Genomic DNA, 25,443 nt, shown 5'->3' with positions numbered 1-25,443 from the left:
AATAACAGTTAAAGCTCCAAGAAAAGGGTTGACAACACTCTCAGTTTCACCTCATCCTTATTGGATCAGGGGCTGGAATTGTAGAAACAGTGCTGCCCCAACAAAAACACTAGTTTGCTTGACCATGCAATCCTTGGTGTAATGTTTTCATTTGTAGAAGTTAGTTATGCATTCAGACCTTTGAAATGTTTCTTTTCTTAAGTGTTGTACATGGTTCTCTTTATAAATAAAGCTGCTATTCATTTGTTTCATTGACAGTTAGAATAGATTAGCTAATATTTCGATTGTGTGCAGGACTTGGTTGATTCGGTTAAGTGTACACCGTGCAGGGCATCTCCACCACTCTCTCATCCACCTAAGCTTCGTCCAGGCCAGCTGCTCCATCTCCTAGTTAGGTTCCTCGTCTCACAACTGTTCTTCTGCCCACGTAACCCTACCTTCTTGCTCCTCCATTGTCTTAGCCTTCTTTAAGCCAAGTCAGCCTTCTACACCTTCTCACCACTCCATCCACCAGTCCCTGGGCCACTTCAGACCCCTATCCTACCTCCATATCCATGCATGCATCTTCCCTCACTCACCCATCCTCCAAAATCCAATTTTAAAACATCCTATAGAAATTTTTGAACATCCTGTAGAAATTCCTGAAACATCCTATAGAACCCCTGCAGACTTCCTGTAGAAGCTCACGAATGAGGTTTCTTGATAGCCAAACTCTGTGAAACTCTCTGGAAGGGTTTTAGGGACTCCTTAGACCCTCTCTGAACCTTCCTAACCTTTTCCAAGCATTTCTCCTCCTTTATCCACCCCTGCACAGTAAAAAGCCAGTTAAAAGCACATGCATGATAATTCTAATAACTTACTCAAAACTATAAAAAGATGTTTTCCTTCAAATAAAGGTAGTCTAGACACATGCATTTCACCTTCATAGAAGTAATGGCATCTCTTTTAATAGTTTGCATTCTCTCCTTTGCATCAGTAGGACTAGCTGGTAGAATTAGGGTTTGTTAGGGTTTGCGTTACTTTTTGGCTTTTAGTTTATTTCCGCAAGTAGATAATCTTCCTTTGAGTTAGCTTCCATCCATCAGTTAAAAAGCTTCTTCTAAGAGCTCATAGAAGTTGGCTTAAGCCCCTAGCAGACTTGTGCCAGCTGACCAAGTGACAGCTGCGGCAAGAGCTAGTACTTGTGCATACAGCACCGTCGCTTCCAAGTTTGTTACGAACTATCGGGTTGATAAAAGTAAAGAAGGGAGTCCCAGGAGTTTCAGCATTATTGATGCAATACTGGATCCCACCAACTGTTCACCCTCACATCTGAAGTTCGAGTTAAGAAATGGTGTCAAACTTTACCAACTATTTCTATCCATTCATTTGAGCAACTCGTTAAGGATCTTGTTGTTGGGAAAAGTATCCAATACGGAATGACCCTATCCCACTCTAAGGGTGATAGTACCTCAGCAACAACCGAATGCAAAGCTATTCAAGATTACTTCTTTATGAGATGTAAGAGAGAGGAGAAAGAAATCCACTAACCGTTATCTTCTGCTAATGGTTGATCTAATCTTCCCTCTTTGCTGCTTGCTCCCAGCTCCTTGCTCTTTCACTGGCCCAGCTACACAAAGATCCTGCAAAAGCACAAGAAAGGGAAACTACAAGAAGCATACATCCATAATTGATTCAAGGATTAGAATAAATCAAATATACAAGTATCAATACGCCACAGAGACACATGCATATAGAAGAACCTCAAATACTTTATTAATGGAAGAAGTAAAGTTCTGAGAGGGTTACAACCATAAGAGGCCCAATCCAGCAACACCTCCCAGCAGAAAGAAATCTCCTCTTCACCTCCTTCAAGCAAATCACCCAATAGTTCTATGCACAAACCAACAGCACTTCCTTACATTCACAAGATTCCAGCCTCCCTAGACCTCATGAGAGAGCTCTATATATAGGAGTTTTGGAGAAAGGATGAGTCAGCTTGAGCTTGGCATGAAGCTGACTAGTGTCCTCTCCCACTTCAGTTATACTTCAGTTCTTGAGTCCACTTGGAGTTTCTTGCTTCCACTTGGAGATCTAGATCCTCTTACTCATCACAAGGCGAATTCCCTGATCCAAGTGTCATTTTGGAAGCTTCCTGGGCATTTGACACCTTGAGGAATGAGTCTGCCACATGTCCAAACATGTTCAGCGCAGGTAGCTAGTGTTGGAGTTGACATTCAGCGCAGGTAGCCAGTGTAGCAGTTGACATTCAGTGTAGGTAGCCAGTGTAGCAGTTGACATTCAGTGCAGGTAGCCAGTGTAGCAGTTGACATGATCCAGAATTTGCTTGTTTTTGAGTGTTTTCAGGTGGAGAACTGATATTTAGTGCTGTGGTTTGCTGACCTTGTTCCTCTAGGGGGAGGAACAACATGTTTAGGGACTTTGGATCCCTTAGATTATTGACATTTCACGCTTCATGCTGTAAGGCACAAAAATGTCTATAACAGTTGCCCCCTAAAGTATGAGGTCGTTTATCGGGTGAAATGCTTTATCAGGAGGATCCAAAGTTCATTCAATCGCTGAGAGGTGACCTGTAATAAAATACAATACAATACATTATGATTCATTCTGCTTTCATGATCTAGCTAAGGCGGGCATTCCCATGCTCAGCTTTATAAATTCATTTTGGTACATATAACAGACGATCGTCTGATGGTAGACTGATAATTCTCTGCTGAAATTATCATCCTTTGAGTAGGATGATCATCTGCTGTAATAATGTACATATCAAATGTCTTTATATTTCCGGAATATATATCGCAGCCCGGATGGATGAAACTAGATCCGGGGTCTTCAAACTCGTTCGATCTTCACTCTAAGTACAAGTCGATCCATGTGAGAATTGCGCTGAAGTCGAACATGGAAAGACATCGCTTGATTACCGGTCAATAATGTAAACTGTTAACAAGCGCGAGAGGAATCACCGATAATGATAATGACCCTCAAGGTACTGCAGTACAATTCACGTGGTGTGAATAAAGGACTTGGCGTCGAACACCACGCAAAATCTTCTGGTCGAAGGTCATTGATGTATACCTGTCGCCGGAAGTGAGAAACTTGCCATTGAGGCATGCAAGCTTCAAAGTACTGAGGGGGGTGTTCCTAGATCTACTTCTTGGATAATGAGATGAAGTCGACAAGAAGCGATCCGTCAAAGGAGGGCCTTAATGAATCCCACATCAGTGACACGGAACGGAGCTAATGATTTTAGTGGAGGTGAAAACAATCTGTGAAATATGTTTCAGGGTGGCGATCATGGGTGGATGAAGGATAATGTATGGCAGTGGATGGGACACGGTTGACTCTTTCTGAACAACATCTCTTGAACATATAACGACACTGATGCGATGGATTGGTAGCATTACCCCAAATGTGGATGGTTTGGCGAAGACCATGGTGATGAGACCGGTGAATGAAACAACCCAACCCGATGTGATACGGAGGAAAAGTGTCATGTTCAAGAGCGACTTGCTACCATTAAAGCTTTGAGGTTCTCCCAATTTTTCCCCAGTCATTTCTGACCAGTACCTCTTTATTTTTGTCAAGCTTGAGGAGGATAACATATGCTTGTTCTATAACCTGCCCTTCGGGCAAGCCCATCGCTATGTTTTAACGAGCCTAGCGATAGGGAAACTCGTTCTCGTCTAAAGACAAGTTTGTCGCTATTTAATCATTTTAACGAGTCTAACGACAAGGAAAACTCGGTCCTTTTCATTTTTAGAGAGTCTGAAAAGGTACAGAAAGTTAACTCCAAAATTCCTTTTTCGTCATCTAATCCCTTAAGTCCGAAAAAGTATAAAACAATACAGAAGGGATGAGTTTTCGATAACTTTAACGAGCCGAATAAAACAAGCGCTCAACCTTTTTGTGTAATAATCCCTCAGGTCCAAAAAGATTAAAATCTAGAGGAGGGATAGCTCTTTCGGTCACTTTAACGAGCTGGAAGGCCAAAACTCGGCAAACTTTTCATATTTTACGAGTCAGATGAAAAGAGCTCAAAGAAGACTCGTCTTTTGAGGAACGAGTGATAAACAGGGATAGCAGCAGATTCCAGGTACAGGTTGGAATTTTCCAATCACGGCAGTGTCACAAGGATGGCTAAGTGAAATCACTCTTCGCAGCTGTTCCTCAAAATAGGTAAACAATCATATGGAGGTGAACGATTGGCCAAATGGAATGGAGGTGGCAGGTGCAAACACGACCAAGGATTTTTATGGCTAATAAATTTACGATCACAGAGATTATTTACCGGGGTATGTTCATTTTTTAATGATCTTGAATGCTCAATCTTATGTTTATTTTTTAACGAGCATGAACTATGTGCTAAAACTGCTCGGAGATAAGTTTGCATGCCCCCAGCATAATAATGCAAATCGAGGTGCACGCCCCCCAAGCTTCATTGCATTCAACTCGGTGGTTGGAATGAAGGTTTTCCTCGGGGATTTGTTTCATTTTTTAATGAGGTTGACACAAGATTAGAACCGTCCTCAGAGTCCAAATCCATCAGACATAGAAGGTTTCATATTCCACTGTGGCCACTTCCGCCAGATTACTTGGGGGCGGTAGGGCAAAAGTACCCATTAAGGCAGGGTCTTTTAGGAGACCTACTTCGATATTTTGGAGCAAATGATTCCTTCCATGGATCATTGGAATGCTTCCCGTAACTTGTGAACTGTTGTGGAGAAAAGTTTGTTGGTCAACGATTGTAATTCCTCCTTGGAAGGGAAATGCAATCTTCCTGAAGTAGGTCGACACAACTGCGGCCATGGCATAGATCCATGGTCTTCCAAGTAGGATGTTGTAATCGAGGTTTCCATCAATTACTTCAACATCAATTCCTACTGTTTTGCCCCCCAGTTCAACTTGCAAGTTACTTAAAATCCCGTATGGAGTGTATGATCGTCCATCAAATGCTTTTAACGTCGTTGACGATTTCGACAGGGGTGGTGAGCCTAAATCTTTCCAGCAACTCATCGACATAAGACATGTAGATGCCCCCTCATCAATAATTGTTCGATGAACAGTTTTGTTGAGGGCTTTCACTTGAATAAGGAAAGCTAGTTGAGCTGGTACCTGAGGGTCATATCCTTTATGATCAAAGGCGACAAGATTGGAATCCATTGGGTCAATTCCACCTATTGCTGATAATAAAGCTTGTTCTTGGGAGAAGCAATTTTGCGGTACCTCAAGTGTCGACATAACGGACGGCGATTGGGCCAGGTCCTCTATCTGTGCTATTTTCGCACAAGGATTAAATGTCGATTTGTGTACTGCTCCCTTTTGCGACTTTATTATTGGCTCAGGGACGATGGGTGGCACAACTTCGGTCAAAGTTGTTGTCGAACTACTAGGTTGTTCATTAGCCTTGTTGTTCGACAGCTTTGGATTCCTGTAATCCTTATTCCTCGTCAAAGCATTATTTTGCTGCTTTGAGGTAGACAACATAAGCACTTGGGATCGGGAAGAATTTTGATTAGCAACCAGATTTTGACCTGGATTAGGAAACGGATCAGTCAATACTGCTGGGGTTTTTGAACTCTTAAAGAGTTTCTTAACTTCAGCTATATGTGGACAACCTTTCGTCCAATGATCCTCATCGCATATATGACACCCTGCTGGGGGTTTCCTTTTTCTCCCTTTCTTTTTCTTCCTGCCCCCTAGTTGCTTCAGTTGTTTTCCCTTGTCGGTTGACATGGCATTTACTTCTGAGGCAAGAAGTTCTTCATTTGCATTTTGACTATAAATTTTGTGCTTGCCAATCACGCCATCGCCGGCGTGAGAGTCATTGTTTGATTTAGGAGGAGGAGGAATTGAGAATTCCGGTCTAGGGGCGTCAGGTATTTTGTCGTAGAGCGTGCCGGACTGAGTATAGACCAAGTCCAGATATTGCGCACGAGCGATAACCTGCTCTTCTGTTACGACCCCCCCCCCCTTTGCCACATCTTCCGTGATGGCAAGAAGTAATGACTTGATAAACCATTCAGCTAATAGTTGATCGGGAACGTACGTTTTTACCATCCTACGACGACGTCGCCACTCATGTATATGATCAGATATGTGGGTGGCAGTCGTCTGTTTGAAGTTGGTAAGGAGTTCTGTTCCCGTTTCATACCTTATCGGTAATTGAAAATGGGTTAAAAAGGTTGTGGCTAAGGTACTGAAGTTGTCGAACAAAGCTCTAGGCAATTCAATGTACCATTTTGCCATTGGACCCGTTAACGTCCTCTGAAAGAGGCGAAGTCTTATCGAATCATCATTCAGAGTGTTCGATGAACACCATAGATGGAATGTCATCACATGATTCGACGGATCTTCACCCGGATTTCCATTAAATTTAGGAATATCTGATGGAAGTTTATGCGGAATCGCTGGCCACCAAGGGGCATAAGCAATTGGATCATTCGTCAGCTGGTTTAGATCTGGTAATTCTAGAGTTGCTACAAAGGGCAACTGTTGGTTCAGGTTAGGCAAAGCATATCCAGGATAAGATGGTATCGCCTGAGCAATGGGTCTTTGCAGACCAGCATAATGCTGGCAACTTTGACAAGGTTGATGGGCATAACCATTATAGTATGGTTGCCCATTACTTACAAAGACTTGTTGCTCAGGTCCTTGATATGATTGCTGGAATGGCGGTTGTTGAGATTGAACCAGCTCTGGTTGTTGGACCATTTGCTGTTGACCAATACTGGATGATTGACCGGGATGAGGAGTCACAGTACGTGTTTGAGCCTGAGTCACTCCAGATAAGGAGGCACTACCCTGAGATTGTGATTGAGTCGTTGAGACAAGAGGTTGTTGTATTGCAACCTGAGAAACTTGGGGTTGACATACAACAGGTGGAGCTTGTACTTGCGACACATTCACTATAGCAGGTATGGTGGGAATATTCGACACAGGGTGTACTGGTTGCATTGAATATACAACCCCTGGTTGTTGAGGCAGTATTGGTACCCCGCTGGATGTAATTCCAGTTTGACCTGAACTTTGTTGTAAACTCCCATATGGTTGTTCTCTGGGAGGGAACAATGAAAGAGCATACTGCCCTCCATATGGTGGAAATCCAGTACTTAAAGGGTAAATTGGCCTTTGAAGACACATTGGATCAATTTGTTGAGTTTCAACATAAGAAATACCAGATGATAATCCGGATGAAGAAATAGGAACTAACCATGTCGTTGTCCCTGATTGGACTCCGGCTTGTTGTTGACAATTTGCCGGGACAGATGGTATACCAGCGAACATCGTTGGAGTAGCAGCAGGAGGCTCTGCTGCTGCTGTGTCGGACGACACAGTCCTAGATGTCGACGGTTGTTCAGACATATCTAGTCTATCCAAAAGATTTCTTAGCGATTCTACAGGAACTTCCACTTGTGGTGGACTAACTTCGAAGATCAACGAGGGAAAGGTGATGATTATTCCGCTTAAAATAAATTTTATAACGACGCTTTAGACACAACTTGCTTTTTCAGTTTTAAAGAGTCGAGAAAAAGCTAAAGATGACTCTAGTCTCCTTCGATGTTTTAACGAGCCTGAAGTGACAAATGCTCGGATGGACTTTTTCAGTTATAGAGTTTGAAAAAGGCCAAAAGAAATTGCTCTGGAGATCTAGGCAGAGGGTGTGCCAAACCTTTCGCAAAACCACAGAATACGTTTTACGGTACGGGTGGTCGATCTTCGTGAATGCTGTGTTCACTGCATTGCGATCAGTAGGGCGGCCGACACGGCTTCCTATGGATAAAAGATATATGCCTATAGGGGTCTCCCAATATATACGCGACGGTACGTGGGAGCACAAGTCCGTATTAGTGCCACCGACTCTCAGGAGGAATCACCCACCTTCTTCGAGATCGACAGTCACTACGTTTAACGACGCCGGAACACGTCTCTAGCTTAGACCTCTATGTGTTTGCGTTATGTTTCAAAGCGTTGTTAGGTTCATTCAAAATATTTTAAGTTGATCTTTTTAAAGTTTGCCTTTCAAGGTTCACCACGAGATGTTTGATACAAATTCCTAAATGCAGTCTAAGATGAGAAGCAAGCTTTTTCAATCTTTTCGACTTATGAAAATCTTAACTACTGAGGGAAAAGAAAGACATCATCTTTTCACACAGATCAAAGAGCACACACTAATGCACTTTTTCCCTAAATCAACGTACAAACTTATATGCAAAATGCAAAGATGCAGGTATTTCTTTTCTCTTTCTTAATGTTGGTGTAATGCAAAAAGAAAGCTGTTGTATAATTTTGAATTCAATTTCAAGTGAAAGCAAACAAGCTTGTCCAAAATCAAAAGACACCTCAAGATTTACTTGTTTCGACACTAGAAATATATGAATTCAAACCATATGACGAAAGCAAAAGCTCAATCAGCTATGAACAGCAAACAAACTAACTCTTAAGATCAAAACGACACTTTATCACAGGTCTAGATCTAAGAGGCCACAGCAAGACTAGTTCACTTTCGTTATGGGAAACTGTAAATGTACAAGAAATACACAAAGAACAAACACAGTTTCTTTATACAACCGAGGCAGAATAGTGACAAGGAAAGTTGGTTTCAGATAGGCACATTGACTGGTAACAAACAGCAAAAACAAGAGTGAAAACAAGGCAAGAAACAGCAGGAAACCCCAGTAGCACTAGGCAAGACTGGTCCAGCGCAGGTGGTACACTGCCTGTTTGACCTTCAGCACAGGTAGCCCCTTCGGGAACTGCGCTGAAATGCAGACAGCCTTTGTACAGCCTGCACTGAAGAACAAAACTTTCGTTTCTCTTGGTTTCCGGGTCACAGATTGCTCAAAAATTCACAGTTTTTGCTCAAATCAGAAGCTATCAGTCAAGGACACACTAAGGGATGACAAGGAGGATGAAAAGCTATCACTAAGAGCTTATTAGAGTCCTTGTGGATCAGCTCTTCAAATCATAAACTTGCCCAGAAACTGAGCTAGAGTAGCTGCCCTCTACTTTGTATTTGAAAGATTCAAACACAGTTCGATTCGGTACTCCCTTTGTTTATGAAATGAATAGCAAAAACACAAACAACCAACAAGATACGATCCCCAGCAGAGTCGCCAATTTGTTGTTGGGAAAAGTATCCAATACGGAATGACCCTATCCCACTCTAAGGGTGATAGTACCTCAGCAACAACCGAATGCAAAGCTATTCAAGATTACTTCTTTATGAGATGTAAGAGAGAGGAGAAAGAAATCCACTAAACGTTATCTTCCGCTAATGGTTGATCCAATCTTCCCTCTTTGCTGCTTGCTCCCAGCTCCTTGCTCTTTCACTGGCCCAGCTACACAAAGATCCTGCAAAAGCACAAGAAAGGGAAACTACAAGAAGCATACATCCATAATTGATTCAAGGATTAGAATAAATCAAATATACAAGTATCAATATGCCACAGAGACACATGCATATAGAAGAACCTCAAATACTTTATTAATGGAAGAAGTAAAGTTCTGAGAGGGTTACAACCATAAGAGGCCCAATCCAGCAACACCTCCCAGCAGAAAGAAATCTCCTCTTCACCTCCTTCAAGCAAATCACCCAATAGTTCTATGCACAAACCAACAGCACTTCCTTACATTCACAAGATTCCAGCCTCCCTAGACCTTATGAGAGAGCTCTATATATAGGAGTTTTGGAGAAAGGATGAGTCAGCTTGAGCTTGGCATGAAGCTGACTAGTGTCCTCTCCCACTTCAGTTATACTTCAGTTCTTGAGTCCACTTGGAGTTTCTTGCTTCCACTTGGAGATCTAGATCCTCTTACTCATCACAAGGTGAATTCCCTGATCCAAGTGTCATTTTGGAAGCTTCCTGGGCATTTGACACCTTGAGGAATGAGTCTGCCACATGTCCAAACACGTTCAGCGCAGGTAGCTAGTGTTGGAGTTGACATTCAGCGCAGGTAGCCAGTGTAGCAGTTGACATTCAGTGCAGGTAGCCAGTGTAGCAGTTGACATTCAGTGCAGGTAGCCAGTGTAGCAGTTGACATGATCCAGAATTTGCTTGTTTTTGAGTGTTTTCAGGTGGAGAACTGATATTTAGTGCTGTGGTTTGCTGACCTTGTTCCTCTAGGGGGAGGAACAACATGTTTAGGGACTTTGGATCCCTTAGATTATTGACATTTCACGCTTCATGCTGTAAGGCACAAAAATGTCTATAACAGATCTTCATGAAGCTTTTGACAGGTATGATTACTAGGATGTATGTGATAGAATTAATTAGCTTATAATGAAACCTGGTGAATCTATGGAGGATTTTGTTCATCAATTTATTCATCTTGGCTATTAATTTACCAAGAGGGTGGTTGAATTGGATTTCATCATGGAAAAATTTCAGAGTTTGATTCTACTCACCCTAAGGTATTTTGAATCCCAACCCCAAAATTATTCTCCTCCCCCAGCTTTTGTAAACCATGAGACACCTCGAATTTGTTCCTTTTCCTCCTCCTTTTGCAGTACCAATTTGGGTTCCTCCTTGTGATGATGTTGAAGTTGGGAAATTTGGTAAGCAAATGGATGACCTATCTTCTCCACCTTCAACTACTTCCCATGATCTAGATCCGGTGGATGAAAGTTTGGAGTGGTTCATGAAGCCTAAGGTGAATACTGATCCCTTGACTTTTCAAGATGATATTAACACCCATAACTTTAACCTTGAATATGATTTGATCGAAAGTATTATTTTCTCAAGGGATACCCTTCAACTTCTACCATCTATCTTTCTTGATTCCTTGTTCCTTAGTATGCTTGATCAACCTTCTTTAACTATTAATCATGTTCAACATGTTGTTTCAAGTGGTACTCAAGAACAAGGTAGTTGTATTTCACATGTAGGAGAGCAAAGTGTTGGAGATATGTCCTCTATTCCTTCCCTCTTTCAAGATGATAATCTTACCATTTTGGTTGATCATTGACCTTTCAACCTTGATAACTTGTCAAATGATTCTAAGCCCTGCATTCAAGTTGAGACTTTGGACAACCGCCACCTTGACATCTATGTTCCCATAGATACATATGCTGATGAGTGCCCAAGTACATCAGATGATATATTTCCTTTTTCTAAGGAGTTTTATTGGAAAGGTATCAATTTGAAACCTACTTCTTATAGTGTACAATATCCATTTATGGGTTAGGATACTCTTTCAACTTAGAATGATCCTGAAATTCCTCTAATTCACACATCTTCAAATATCAAATCTAAAGAAGTAAGTAGTTAGGTTTTCAAATATTTGGTACATCATGTTGAAGAAAAGAAAGTTCAATCTAAATGTCACATTGGTATGCCTTTCTTTGACCATTATGCTGATGTCCATGATATTGATTCATTATTATTGCAAGTTCAATACAATTTAGTTACAACCGGTGCTCCTACTCATGATTCTTTTCATCCTTCCTCACCTCTAACACACTATTCATTGTACCCAGATATGTCTGATGAGTTTGTTATACCAGAAATCCCTTTATCCAACTAGTTGTGGTTGCAATCATGTACATGATTGTGTGGTCCTTCAATCAAAGGATGAAAAGTTTGAATCTATCATTAATGATCTATTCAATTGTAAATCTTTCATAAGTCAGGAGGAAGATGTTCCAACTCTATCCGATCAAGGGATTTTTTTTATTAATGCATTTAGATTCCCTATCCATCAATAGTTTGATATTCATAATCTTAAATATGATCTAACCAGTGGAATTAACAATGTTTTCATTAACACATTTGATGATAGTGGTGCATGTCTACATGTTTATTTTTCTAAGCCGCCAAATTCGATGATCCACCTTCAGAAAGTTCAGAGGCGTGCTAGGAAACCAAGGCACTTCAACACATGCTAATGGTTATGTCAGGTTCTCGTAACCCCATCAAGATATCTGAAATAAGTTGGATCCATATTTTCATGCATAATTCTTTCCGTAACCTTCATCCATTAGGTGTGAGTTCATTCTTAAAGGACTTTCAGAGTTTCCAAGTTAATCTTCCTAATCCTCAAGATAAACTTTTTGATCAGATAAAGGATTATTGTTTGGTTAGTCCCTTTTCATGTGAATCCCTTGTATTAGACCAAGGGTTGGAGAGCACATATTTCATGAATCCTTATAGCCTTCAAGCTTGTCTTTCTAATTATCAAGATAAAGGTCATTTTGGGTTGGATGCTTCCTATCTATTAAACTCTTCCGAGATCGATCATCTTCTTATCCCTTTTGTGCATATCATGAAGTTAATCATTTTCCTAGTACAATTTCTCTCATTGAGTGACATCAAATGCTTGAATAATTCAATGGACCAAATCCCTAGTGTTGATACAAATAATGGGTTTGATTTGACACATGTTTCTAATCTTTTGACAACTCATTATCCTAATTGGTCTCCTACATTTATGATGTCAACAATTATTTTTAATACCCTAAGCTTTCATATTGTTGGTTTTGCATGTAATTGAATACAAAGGGAACTAATAGAGACTCTATAATCTTATATGCTAATCGCCCAATATGATTAAAATACCATACATTCTCTTTGTGATTTGAATGTGTTAACTGAAAATTAATCTTCTCACGAGTCTCAAGATTTTCAAATTGGTTGTTTTGAATATCAAGATCCAGTCGCCGAATGGTTAGAGAAAGTTTACTTGAAAAGTTACAATGCTAATAATAAGTTTTGATCTTTCTTAATGTTTGCAAAAACTGAAAACACAGACGAATGTACATTCTCAAGCAATATTCAAGGTTTGTATGATCGACATTTCAATTAACAAGGTAAATTTTGAGACTAGCTCAAACCAGTCAGTATGGCACATCCTTTTGTTAATAAGCAAGACCTTCAGTTCATTATGCAAGCTTTTCAAGTTTTTAATCTTTTCTTTTGCGCAATGCTTTATGTTGCTTTTAATTGTTCGTATCTTTGTGTTTGCAGGTCAGGAGTGGTTACATTGGTTACATTGGAAATCCCATTACACTTAGCCCTGATCTTCTAGCCCATTAGGTTATGTGTAGGTCTAGTTTCATTTTAGTTTCTCTTGCATTGCATCTACCCTCTTATTTTTTCTCTCCATTTAGTCTTTTCTCTCTTTTCTTGCTTGAATTTTGAGTGTTGCTTTACATTTTAGTTTTAATTCTTCTTCTTCTTCTTCTTCTTTTGGGTCTTTTATTTTGTGTCTGTTTAATAAGACTTTGCATGAAATATGTTTTTTTTTTTTTTGCTCCTTTTGGCTCAAAAGACAATGTGACAAAACTTAAAAGGGAACTGTGATGATGAACAATGCTTGGCTAATCTGTTGTACTCTTCTCTATCTTGGGTTTATATATCTTTAAAGTTTATGATGTCTAAATGAAACATGTGGTTCATTGCAGATAGAAAGCCTTTGGTAGAACTACGAAGCCTATATATTATTACAATATTCATTCTAACTAAACCTTGTATTGAATGGTGTCTTGACATGTAAACTCAACCAAGTAGAAAAGGGAAAGGAGAAAAACTTTAAAACAAGCATATTAACTTCAATTATATTTCAAATCCCTTAAGAAAGGAACAACCTATGTTGCAAAGAAAATAATATGGTTCCATATTCCACACATGCTACAAATGTTTAATAAATGCTTCAATCATATCTTTAATAAAATTAAATAAAGGGTAAAGAAGAGAAATGCTTCTTGCGCAAAGAGGTGAAGCAAGCGACTTTGTTGGGGTACTGAATATGCCTGCTGGTAGTGAAGCGATGCTTGTGTTTCCATGAGGTGACTCCATCGGGGTACTAAATAGGTTGACTGATAGTGAAGAAACACCGGGGAATGTGTTTAAATCTGATGATCAAAATATTGATATACTTATTATCCTTATCCTCTATTGAAGCAATTGAGGTATGGCTGGTTTTGTAAATGTTTTTGAAGCCAAGAAAGGAAAATAAGAGATATAGCTTCATCCAAGAAAGTGGAAAAGTGAGGGAAATATACATGGTGAATCAATAATTCCTAAAATACTAATACCTTTCACTTAAAGGTGAAACCTGAAAAGTGAAATTGGAGTTCTACCTGTGTGTTTCCAAATGTTGTCGCTGTGATCAACACCCTACAAAAGTTTTCCTACACTTGAATTTTGGATCTTGCTGAGGATCTTACGATCTGTCCCTCATGGTCACTTCATGGTTGATTAATGTTTTGTTAAATGTTCAAGTCTTTTTCTTAGACTTTAAATGTCAAATTCAATTGCTCACACATGCTCATGAATTCACAAACACACATCTTTATATGCAAGCTTAGATAGGCATTGCACGACTCTTGAAAGCAAGGCCTACACAATCACTATTGACTATGGATGAATAATCCATAAGAATAGTGCCTACACAATGTTCAACCCATGTTGATAGTCAATGCGCTACACCACCTGACAGTTCCTCTCACTTTGGTTGTTATTGTATTACTATGTAAATGAGTTTTCTCAATTGTAGCTTTTACACACTTTTTCTTTCATAAGTGTTTCTTTCCCCTTTGTAACTATTGCTTTTTTTCATGTTATTTTCGCTATGGAATGTGTCACTTTCAATTTTTTAGTGTTTTCAAGTGTCGTTTTCACTTTTCTTACTGTTGCAAGTGTCGCTTCTAACTATTTTTACTCCTGTATGTGTCACACATTTGCACATCACTAGAGGCATCTCTAGTGCACTTTTCTACATTAGATGGTCCTACATATCATAAGAATATGTTCTAGACACATTCCTACAACTTAGCACACTTTCTATTCACAATCAACCCTTGTGTCACAACTTGTGTTCTAAGTGTCGTAATGCATCATTTTAAACTATCACACTTAGAAATAAGTATCACTTTGATATTGTTTCAAGTTGTGATTGTTGTTCATGAATCACGTGCATTCCATTGTATTGTATTGATGACATTCATGTGTGTGGTCCATGTTTGAGCCTTGTTCATATGCTTCTCCCTCTCTTACTTTAATGATCCCACAGTTAGCCATTTTAGAGCTCTTCTTAGTCCTCCTTCCCAGTGCAAGTTATGAAAACTTCAATCCTTCATCAAGTGATGATCACAATCTACTTATGAGCCTCATTGATAAAATATTTACTTTCTATACTTTTTCATTGAGCCTCTCTTCAGGCCATCCTTTATGACCGCACATTGAAAACCTTAAGCATGGTCACCTAAACCTTGTTGCATGCACTAACTGACTGCAATGAGTTTTGATCACCTCTGCCATGCATAGCTCATATAGGACTTCCAGCTAACAATAAGGACCTCTTCCATTCCCTTGCAAAAACAAACTTCTCAATGCAAAGACCCTCCTCCCTTCATAATGTAGTGAGTACTTCCTAGGCCAAGTGACCTAAATCGCTGTTGCCTCCCTCAGTGAACTGCACAATACTATTTCTAGTGAGTCCCTCCCAGTGCATGGCACAGTTCCAGTAGATGTTGAGCCACTCCAAAAGACAATTTTGTTTCCCTTTAAGCCTCCTCTTCCTTCCCAACATAGGGCGTAGTTTCAGTTAGCAATGACTCAACCCTTAGCCACTAGACTTGCCCATTGCACAAAAGACCAGCTTAGACCTCTCCCTCCTAGCACATTTCACAATTATAGTAGAAAATGAGTCTTTGTAGAAGAAAATTTCACTACCCTTTAAGCCTCCCCTTCCTTCCCGACACATAACACAGTTCTAGTTAACAAGCCTTCAACTCTTGTCCACTAGACTTCCCCTTTGCGCTGAATCTTGTCTTATCTTTCCTTTTCTGTGCATTGTACAATCCTAGAGCATAGTGAGACCTCCTCTCAGTCATTTTCAATTCAAAATACACACTCATTATCTTCCTCTCCCTTTAACCTTGCACACTGCACAATCTTAGTTAGCAAGCTCATCACATTGTTCCTTGCACTTTCTCACTACGTTGGACCTTGAAGAAATCCTCCTCATAGCACATGGAAAATTTATAGTGAGCAATGGTGCTTTCCTCATACACTTCTGAGCTCAAGTTTGCCATCCTCGTCAAGCCCTTGTCATTCATTTCACAAGCCTATCACAAGCAACTTTTTCCATGAACTAGGTAGAGATATAATATATGATTTTAAGACTAATTTTTCCTTTTTATGAGTGATATTCATTGGCAGGTGTACCTCCTCAACAAGGAGAGATGATGCTCAAGGAATATAGTAAGGAGAAGGAAAAAGGAAGCACCTGTAGAGAAGAAGCAAAAATAAGAGCCATCACAGATACATGAAGCAGATCTTGTACCATGAAAAAAAGAAGACATTGCATGATAACACAGAAGGTCTCGATGCTGATCCAAGACCCTTTGGAGGGTGAAAATGAAGAGAAAAGTAGATATTTCATGAAGATTGAAGACAAAGAAACAAGAGATCAACTTGGTTTTGCCACATCACCATGAAGTTCCATGTCATCAATGCCAAGTTATGCTTGTATAAGTGTTATCACAATGTCATATGTGTCTGTGTGTCTCACTAGTTGAGGTGGATGTAATAATGTATTATCAAAGGAAAATGACTAAATGTAAATGTGTGGAAGTCCAAGAGTCACATGTGGAATATGAAAAGTCACATGTGGACAAATGAGTCAAATAGAAGTTCAAAGGTCATATTGGAAGTGTAAGAGTCATGAGGGTAGTTCAAGGGTAATGGGGATATGAAATATCATTCCTTTTGTTATAAAAGAAACCTCATAACTCAAGAAAAGGTATTATTAGAGGCTTAGGCTTTGGAGAGCTAGCCTTGGCTTCTCTAACTTGACATAGGAGAGAAGATCATTCCTTGGAGAAGCAACAAGTGACTTAATGTTCCACTACTAAAGCTAGCGGCTCACCATTGTAACTATGTGCGTGGATCTTTAACTTAATAATTTAAGCTCATTGAGCCAACACATTTTCATGCATGTATCGTGATTGTTGTAAGACTATTCTTGGGATGTTTGTGGTATATGTCATGTTCATATGTGCTAAACAAATTGAACTACTTCATTGGCTTTGGTACTTATCATGTTGAATGAGTGTTGTATTTTCTTTAATAGTTGTTGTGTCTATGTGAAATATTTTTCTAGATAACTAATGAATATTTCCTTTCTCTTGTGTGCCTCTCTTAGGATAGTATTATTACTTTCCTTCTAGAGACTCACTCTTTTCTCCCACTCGTGAAGGCCTCCTTTTACACATTGCAATTGGTGTTCCACAATGTCAACTTACTTGTTTGTTCAAAGGTTATGTGTATAATCCTTTATGTTATCCATTGAAACTAGGGAAAACCTTGAGTTGTGGTAGATAAGCCGATACTCCAGATGGGGCTCCTACATCAAATAGTGTGAGGCCTAATTGGGACTTCACATAGGGGAGACCCCCTATATATTGGCGGTATCCAACACCATCAACACATGGATTATTCAACATATGCACAAACACTTAAATTATTCCCTACCACTCTTAAAGAAGCAACCCTATGTTGGTTTATGGGATTGGAAGAAAATAACATTACAACATACGAGGTCACGAGAAAACAATTTCTTAAAAAATATCAAGATTATTTTAAATCTAGAGAATTGAAAGAAGAAATTTTAGGATGGCACAAAGAGAAAATGAAATCTTAGAGGACTATTTGGATGGGATTTTATATAACCTTTAACGTGCTAGACAACACAAGCTAGATCTTGAAACAAAAACATACTCTTTTTATAGGGTGTTTTAGAAGAATCTATGGATATGCTTAATTTAATGGGGTAGGGGATATCTCTAGATCGTCTTTTGATGGAATTTTTGAAATCTGTATGAGGTATTCTTGAGAACAAGGAAGAATTGGAAAATGTCCCCAAGATAATTTTCCTAGAAATATTAAGGTATCCTATACCAATGTAACCAAGACTGAACTAGGAAACCTATTGGAGAACTTTAAAACTAACATCCTCAACACACTCAGTTTGCATCTTGGTATCCTAAGCTTTAAAAATAAATGGGACGAAGAACATCTATCTCTTGCTATTTTTTGTCGTAGATTTCAAAAGAAACACCCAAAGAAATATTTCCCTCTTGATAATGTTGTTATTTATGATATCTATGCAAAAGAACGCACTACTAATAGTTGTCCATCCTTACCAGGGCTCAAGGAAGTGTACCATGGAGATGATTAGGAACAACTGTAAGCATTAGCAACCAAAAATCCATGGTAGCCTTGGTCACAAGGTATGCGTTTCAATCCATCTGCTGTAAATTCTTCATATTTATCAAGACAATAATATGTACCTTGGAATATTGCAGCATCATGGTAAGCATGATCCCAACAACTAGCTCAAAATCAACCTTGGTAGAAAGGGTGCCAAGGGCTTATTTATGGGACCATGCCTTCATATCCCTACTTTAGACAACCTCAATATCCTATGAAACTTCAATAGTTTCTACCACCTTATATGCCACAAATACCTACTCAAAAATAATAAAAACCACAAAACATGCAACCTCAACAACTGCAATGACCATCCACCCAACATCTTAGGAAAAATCAATTACTTATATAACCTCTTACTAACCATAACAAGAAGGCAACCCAGTTGGATTTGCAAGTTGAGTTGCATCCCTTCCCAACTTATATAATTACTCCCATGGAGGTGCAACATATTGATTTGCAATCTAGGAAGGTGCTCCAAAACCAAAACTCCATTATTATTGAAGAGGAAAGAGAATACGTGGTCCCTACTTCTACAACTGATAGTAGTACCCCTACTATCCTAAAGAAAAATATTGGTTTCCAAAAAAAAAAAAAAAAAAATCTTCATTAATAGATCCACCTTATCCTAAAAGGCTGAATGTGAGTAAGCTAGTGGTTTTTCCTAAATATGATTTGGTCACTGAGGTTAGAAATGTCTGCACTAAAATCCCTTTACTCTAAACCCTTAATAACATACCTATGTATGCTAAGACAATGAGGGAACCTTGCTTAAGAAACCTGGGAGAAAAAAGAGGGACCCACCCATTATACATCTCATTGTAGAGTCTACTAATTTAATTATCAAAAATTACATAACAAAGAAATATATAAACCCCAGTAACCCTATCATCTATGTGCACATACATGGATTTTTCATACCAAATATGTTAATTAATATTGGAGCAGCCATCAATCTTATGACTGTTCAAACCATGAAACATCTAAAACTTCAAAACTTCTTCCTACTCCAACTCTTCTTGAGTTAGATTATAAATCTAAGGTTAAATTGGAGGGAGTATTCGATGATGTAATTATTTCCATAGATCCATGGGAGTACCTTGTAGATTTTTTGGTTCTCCAGCCCAAGACCTCAGCAGGGGGACATCTTATAATCTTGGGGAGACTTTGGCTTGCTACCACTGATGCCTTCATAGGATGCAAATATGGTAACATGTTTATCTCCCATTGTTGTGTAGTAAAACAAATAACATTGTATCCACCTGCAAAATCTCTCATGGAGTTAGGAGTTACATGGTTTGATGTTCAAAAAGTGATGAACAGACAATTCAGCCTATGTGCACAATGGACCGAGTAAGGAATTTTAAAGAATGTATAAAATAAGACCAACTTAATTATTTCCTTTGTAATTTTATTTTTTTGCATACTTCTAATGCCCTTCTATTGGAACAAATTTTAAAATTTGATGTACACGAAATTAATGATTTAACATTTTTTTATTCATTCTATAACACTACAATAGCCTCCTCAAAAAATGGAACTGAATTATATTCTTGTTGAAATCAATGCTGGGAAAATTTTGAATATTAGTAACGAGATTACTGATACTCAACATAGGGAACTGATCCAAGTATTACAAAAACAGATAAAAGAATTTTCATGGGACTACCATGACATGAAGGGAATTGATTCTAAGATCTATTCACATCATATATATACTTAGGTTGATGCCCATCATGTCAAGCATCCCAAGAGGCTTATGAACCCAACACTCAAGGAAGTTGTTAAAGATGAACTACAAAAATTTCTTGACGCTAGTTTAATCTACCATATATTTGATAGTAAATTTGTTTCCCCTTTATTTGTGGCACCTCAACTATTGGGGAAATGTCATGTATGTGTATATTTTTGGGAACTAAAAAAAGCTACCATGAAAGATTACTTTCCCTTCCTTTCATTTATCAGGTCTTAGATACCATAGTGGGAAACAAATACTTTTCTTTTTTAGATGGGTATAGTGGATACAATTAGATTCAAATAATATCAAAGGATCAAGAGAAGACAATGTTTACTTTCCATTTACCAGGTGTTACCTTTTAGTGTGTGTAATGCCCCTGTCACCTTTCAAAGAGTGGTACTAGGGATCTTCTCAAGCCTTATTCATGATTCTGTAGAGGTGTATATGCACATTTTCACTATTTATGGTGGCACATTTGAGAAAGATTTGAACAATCTCAAGAAAGTGCTAATAAGATGCCAAGTTGCACATCTTGCCCTGAGTAATGTGAAATGTCATATGTTGTTGACTAGGGGTGTAGTGCTTGGTCATGTGATTTCTATTGTAGGAATTGAGGTAGAGCCATCCCAAATAAAAGTTCTGTCCCAACTATCGGTTCCCAAAATGAAGAAAGAGGTGAGAATATTTCTTGGTTTTGCTGGACACTATAGAATATTTATTGAGAATTTTACAAATATTTCTACTCCATTACTTAAGATGTTTCTTTTCTTTGTAATGACTATTTTTAGATTTCTTTTGAAGCTTTGAAGGAAATTTTTTTTGTTGTAACTATATTAAAGGGGCCTAATTGGTCCCTTCCCTTTCATATTTCCACAGACACCTTAGACACCGCTTTGGGGTATATCCTTGAGTAGAAACAAGACCAATACTCTTTTTCCATTTATTATACTAGTAAGAACCTAACCACTACTAACCTGAACTACACCATGATAGAGAAGGAATTCTTAACAATGGTTCATTCTATAAATAAATTTAGAAATTATATTATAGGTTACAGAGTTTTCATTCAAACTGACCACACAACCATATGATATCTGATGAATAAACTGGTAACCAATGGCAAGATCATGAGATGGCTCTTGCTACTATACGAATTCAATGTCATAATTGTGGACCACCTAGTAAGGAAAATGTGGCTGTCAATTTATTTTCCAGGTTACAAAATGAGGGTGATATTGTTCCGATAGATGTTAATTTACCTAATGAACAATTATTTTTAATGTCTACTCATTTTCCTTAGTTTTTAAACATAGAAAATTATCTAGTAGCGGGAAAATTTCCTCAATAGTTAACAACTCATGAGAAATGAAAATTATAAGAAGAAGCGCTACATACTCATGGATTAATGGTGACTAGTTCCATATAAGAGTAGACCTCATCATTCAAAGGTATGTTTGGGAGGAAAAAATGCTTGAAATATTAAGGGCTTGCCATAATGAGCCATGCAGGGATCACTTTTCCAACAAGCAAACAACCTATAAGATATTGCGATTGATGACCCTCAATATTACAACAAGAATGTTGCAACTCCAAAGAGGTCTTGAATTTAATTGTCAACATGGGGTTCATATAAACTTAAGAGGGGTTGAAACTATGTGTGCATCATGCAATGTGTTCTTATTTTATCGATATGATGTAGGTGAAAACAATTGAAGGGAAAATAGGTTGCACATAAACCATTATGCGATCTATGTTATAGGAAATACTAAAAAAATGCAGGAAGGAAATAACAACAAGTAAAACTATTTTCTTGCAAGAAAAGGAAAAATAATTTAAGAAAGATGGAACAAAATTAAATCTAGTTTACTATGCATTGGAATAAATTTTCAATTGAAAGAAAGTTTTGAAACATTATGTTGGTTGGCCTGACCCAGGTTCGAAGTTATTTAGCCAAACAAATCCCTACACTACTGGCCCTTTCGGCATCAGCCCGCGGAGCTCGGACTGAAGTCTCACCCGAAGCAGTATGGGGGGATGTTGAAACCAAGTTTCTGCACCCTTGAGATGTCTGAGATGTCAATTTATTCCAACTAGATCTGTCTTCGCGCAGGTTGTTTTACGCACTGTTCCAACCTTCAATACCTTTGATATCTGTTATAACCGTCTTTCACGCAGCCCTAACCAGGGGTTGAGATGCTTCGCACTGCTAGGGCAGCAAACTGCACTATTTCCCCAAACTACACCGCATGTCTTACTTATCTTCTTAACAGATCTTAGTTAACTTCGTGTAAACATATATTCTATCCTGCATTTACTTAATCAATACAATTATACAAATTTGCGCATCATATAAGTATTAGAAGTGAATTTCATACCCAAGATAACAGATGCATAAAACAGGAAATAAATACACATAAATGATAGGAAACTTCTCTTTATTAATATTTCCAACTATTACAGACTTAACTCACCCTGCGCACTCAGTTGTAGGGGTCTGTGCACTCAACTACGGACTACTAGGACTCTGCACACTCAGCTACAGAGCCTTCTCCTACTCTACGACCCAAAACTAGACTCTGCTTCACAAATCTATCTCACATACATCATATGTTCATATTTTCTTCTCAATTGATGTCTTAACTACCTAGAGCCTCACTCTATTTATACAATCCCATGGTCCACGGGCCATCGGTAGATTTCTATAGCCGACATTACAGTAACAAAACTAAGGGTGGACAACCTTATGACTCTTTTACAAACTACGTGCTCCACACCCACAAAATGCAGAGTCTTTACATTGGAATTACAATCTTTGATCAAAATCTGGGCTCTAAGCCCCAAAACTTCCCTTGGGGGATCCTGTGCCCAACAGATCCCCACCACAAACATTGTGACTCGCCCTTAAGTCAATCTATTGGTACGGAGATCTTTACACGAAGACCTCCCAACTCTGACTGGATCGTTGCAAGCTTGGCAATGCACTGAGCGGCTGCCTGCTGTACTTCCTCGACGCGTTGTTCAGTGACCGTTATGGCTGAGCTGCTACCCTAGATCCTTTCCTACATTTCTTGCAGCTGCGTGAGATTTGCTTCAATGGAGGCTGTAATGGTGTACGCCTCATCAATCCATGGCTATAAGCGTGCCTTCAAAACTTCTTCCTTATGCTGAGTAGCATCCACCTGCTCCTTGAGCGCTTTAGCCTGCTGCATCCTCGCAAGCCTCTGTGTAAGGGAAACCATCTACGTGGTACCTTTTACTTCATTGTATCTCTGTTGTAGCTCACGCATGCCTCTCTCTCTAGGCACTGTATGTTCAGGTCCTCCTGCAAGGTGGTGAGAATCTCGAATGATTGCTTGAACAACTTTGTGCAGTCTGTCGATGCACTGTTAACCTCCGCTATTGTTGTTGTAATCGCAATGACACACTGCTCCTTAACCTCCGACGGAGTTGAAGGCTGTGCCTTCAATTTCTGTTCTACTATCTAAAGGTTCAAATCCAACTGAACCCTGGCCATTTCTTCCTTTGCATCGTGCACATCTGCTGCTAATTTTTGGACGTGCACCTCCACTGGTTCTTCTGCTTGGATGGCCAATTCCAGGACCATCTAGTAGGCTTCCTCCACCACCTGCAGCATTTGTCTATTCTGCGCCACTACCTCATCACGCTGCAGGCTCAACTGTTCAATGTTGATGCACTGCTCGCTCATTACCTGGAGCGCGCAACCCTCCTTGGCTCATAGTTCTGTAGTAACTCCATCCTAGAAAATATAGAGTGTCTCTCGAGGGAGCGCAACTATTTTTAATATGATTCCCTTCAACCCACTGACCATAGGCTTGTCGGCCTCATTTTCTGTAATGAGTGCTCCATCTGGAAGCACTATGGTGTTGGTCATCAGGGCGTGCAACATTTCCTCGGCCGCGAATGTGCCTACTGCGAGGCTTGTTGACATAGTGCCAGCCTGTGGACTACGCGCCTAAAACTCCTATATTTGTGTCCAAAGAGCCCCCAACACAATCTAGTGTTCCTCCTCAAACTACTGGAGGGCCTCTACGGTGACGTCCCTCACTATCTTGCCAATGTCGTGTAGATCCCCCTAACTGAGGGTCATTGGGTTGAACGAAGTCTTTGAAGCCTTTGACTTCTTTCGCAACCCTACCTGTTCTCTTGGGCGCGGACATTTTAGCTGAGTGGACGTTGTTTGCGGGTCCACGCCACCTTGCTCTGTATCGATCTCCAGCTCAGGCGAAGGTGACTTCTGTCCTTCGTGCTATTCTTCTACTGCTTTCTATTGTTCTTCTACCAACTTCACAGCATCGTGCACCTCCTGGGACTTAGTTGATGTTGCTTCATTTCTATGCTTTTCTTCTGACTACGCCATCCACAGTTTCACCTCTTCCTTTTTCCGATGCGTGGCAAACTTCTCTGCTTCCACCACGGATCTGGCTGGGGCATGCCACTTCGGCGGCCATGACTCAAGGACTACAAAGATGACATTGTCTGTCGCCAGATAGGGTAACTCATGCCACGTCTTCATGGGGTCCTTCCACGCCCTGATGTAGACATGGTGAAAATCTGCCTTGAACTCCGCGAAGCTCTACAAACTATTGTAGACTATGGGCGATAACCGTGGCTTGTGATTAATCCCCATTCTGATGTTCATCTCCATGAGCACCCAGAATATTTTGTTGTCCCTTATCCTTTGTGCATCCCTAGTTGCCCACAGTGAAGCGTACTTCGCTGCCTCCAGAAGGTCCTGCGCAATCATCAGGAACTGGCTATCTTTGGGCAATTCCCATGCCACCAGTACTATGGACAACAGAAGCCACGCATAGTGAAAAATTTTTCCCTACTCCTGTGCCTCGCGGCAGTTCTCAAGGAACTCTCCGCATAAGTAGTTTTCCCAATTGAACTGGACCCCTTCTGCGCATTGCGCTACTAGCGAAACCACCTACGCGAGCACCTCATTCGCGCAGCACTTCCACATAATCTTCCCTGCCAATATCTGTGTCGCAAATTTAACCACAGGTTTGTTGATGCTGGAAATGGCGTACCCTCTCTTCTTCTTTTCTAGCTTAAACTTCTTCTTCATGGCCTTTGCGATGGCAAAATCATCGCTCTTTCCTTCTGAGATGTTTGCTGGGTCCTCCCCTTTGCAAGGGAGCTGGTTATTTCTGTGAATCAAATGGCCTGTGATGGGGATGGGCTCCTCCAGCCATAATCACCCATCATGTACCAAGTAGAGCAGTTGCCTAATGACAAAAAGGGTCACTTGGGCGCGATGGTAATGCAGCACCTAGAGCAAGTTTAACAACCCTACTTTCTCAACTCCTCTCAGCCATTTACGTGGCTCCAATTCTATGATTTTGGCCGACACGTCTTTCTTCTGGCACATGAGCTACACGGTCGCGAGATGCGAGAAATTCTCGTGGTCCGCGAGATCCCAATCCTCAAACCTTAGCACGGGCACTCGTCCCAAGTGCGCTCCTTCAAAAA

This window comes from Pinus tabuliformis, chromosome 4_1, assembly GCF_031772625.1.
Source record: "Pinus tabuliformis cultivar Carrire ecotype Pingquan chromosome 4_1, CPIR1, whole genome shotgun sequence".
Taxonomy (NCBI): Eukaryota; Viridiplantae; Streptophyta; class Pinopsida; order Pinales; family Pinaceae; genus Pinus; species Pinus tabuliformis.
This window is presented reverse-complemented; position numbering follows the sequence as displayed.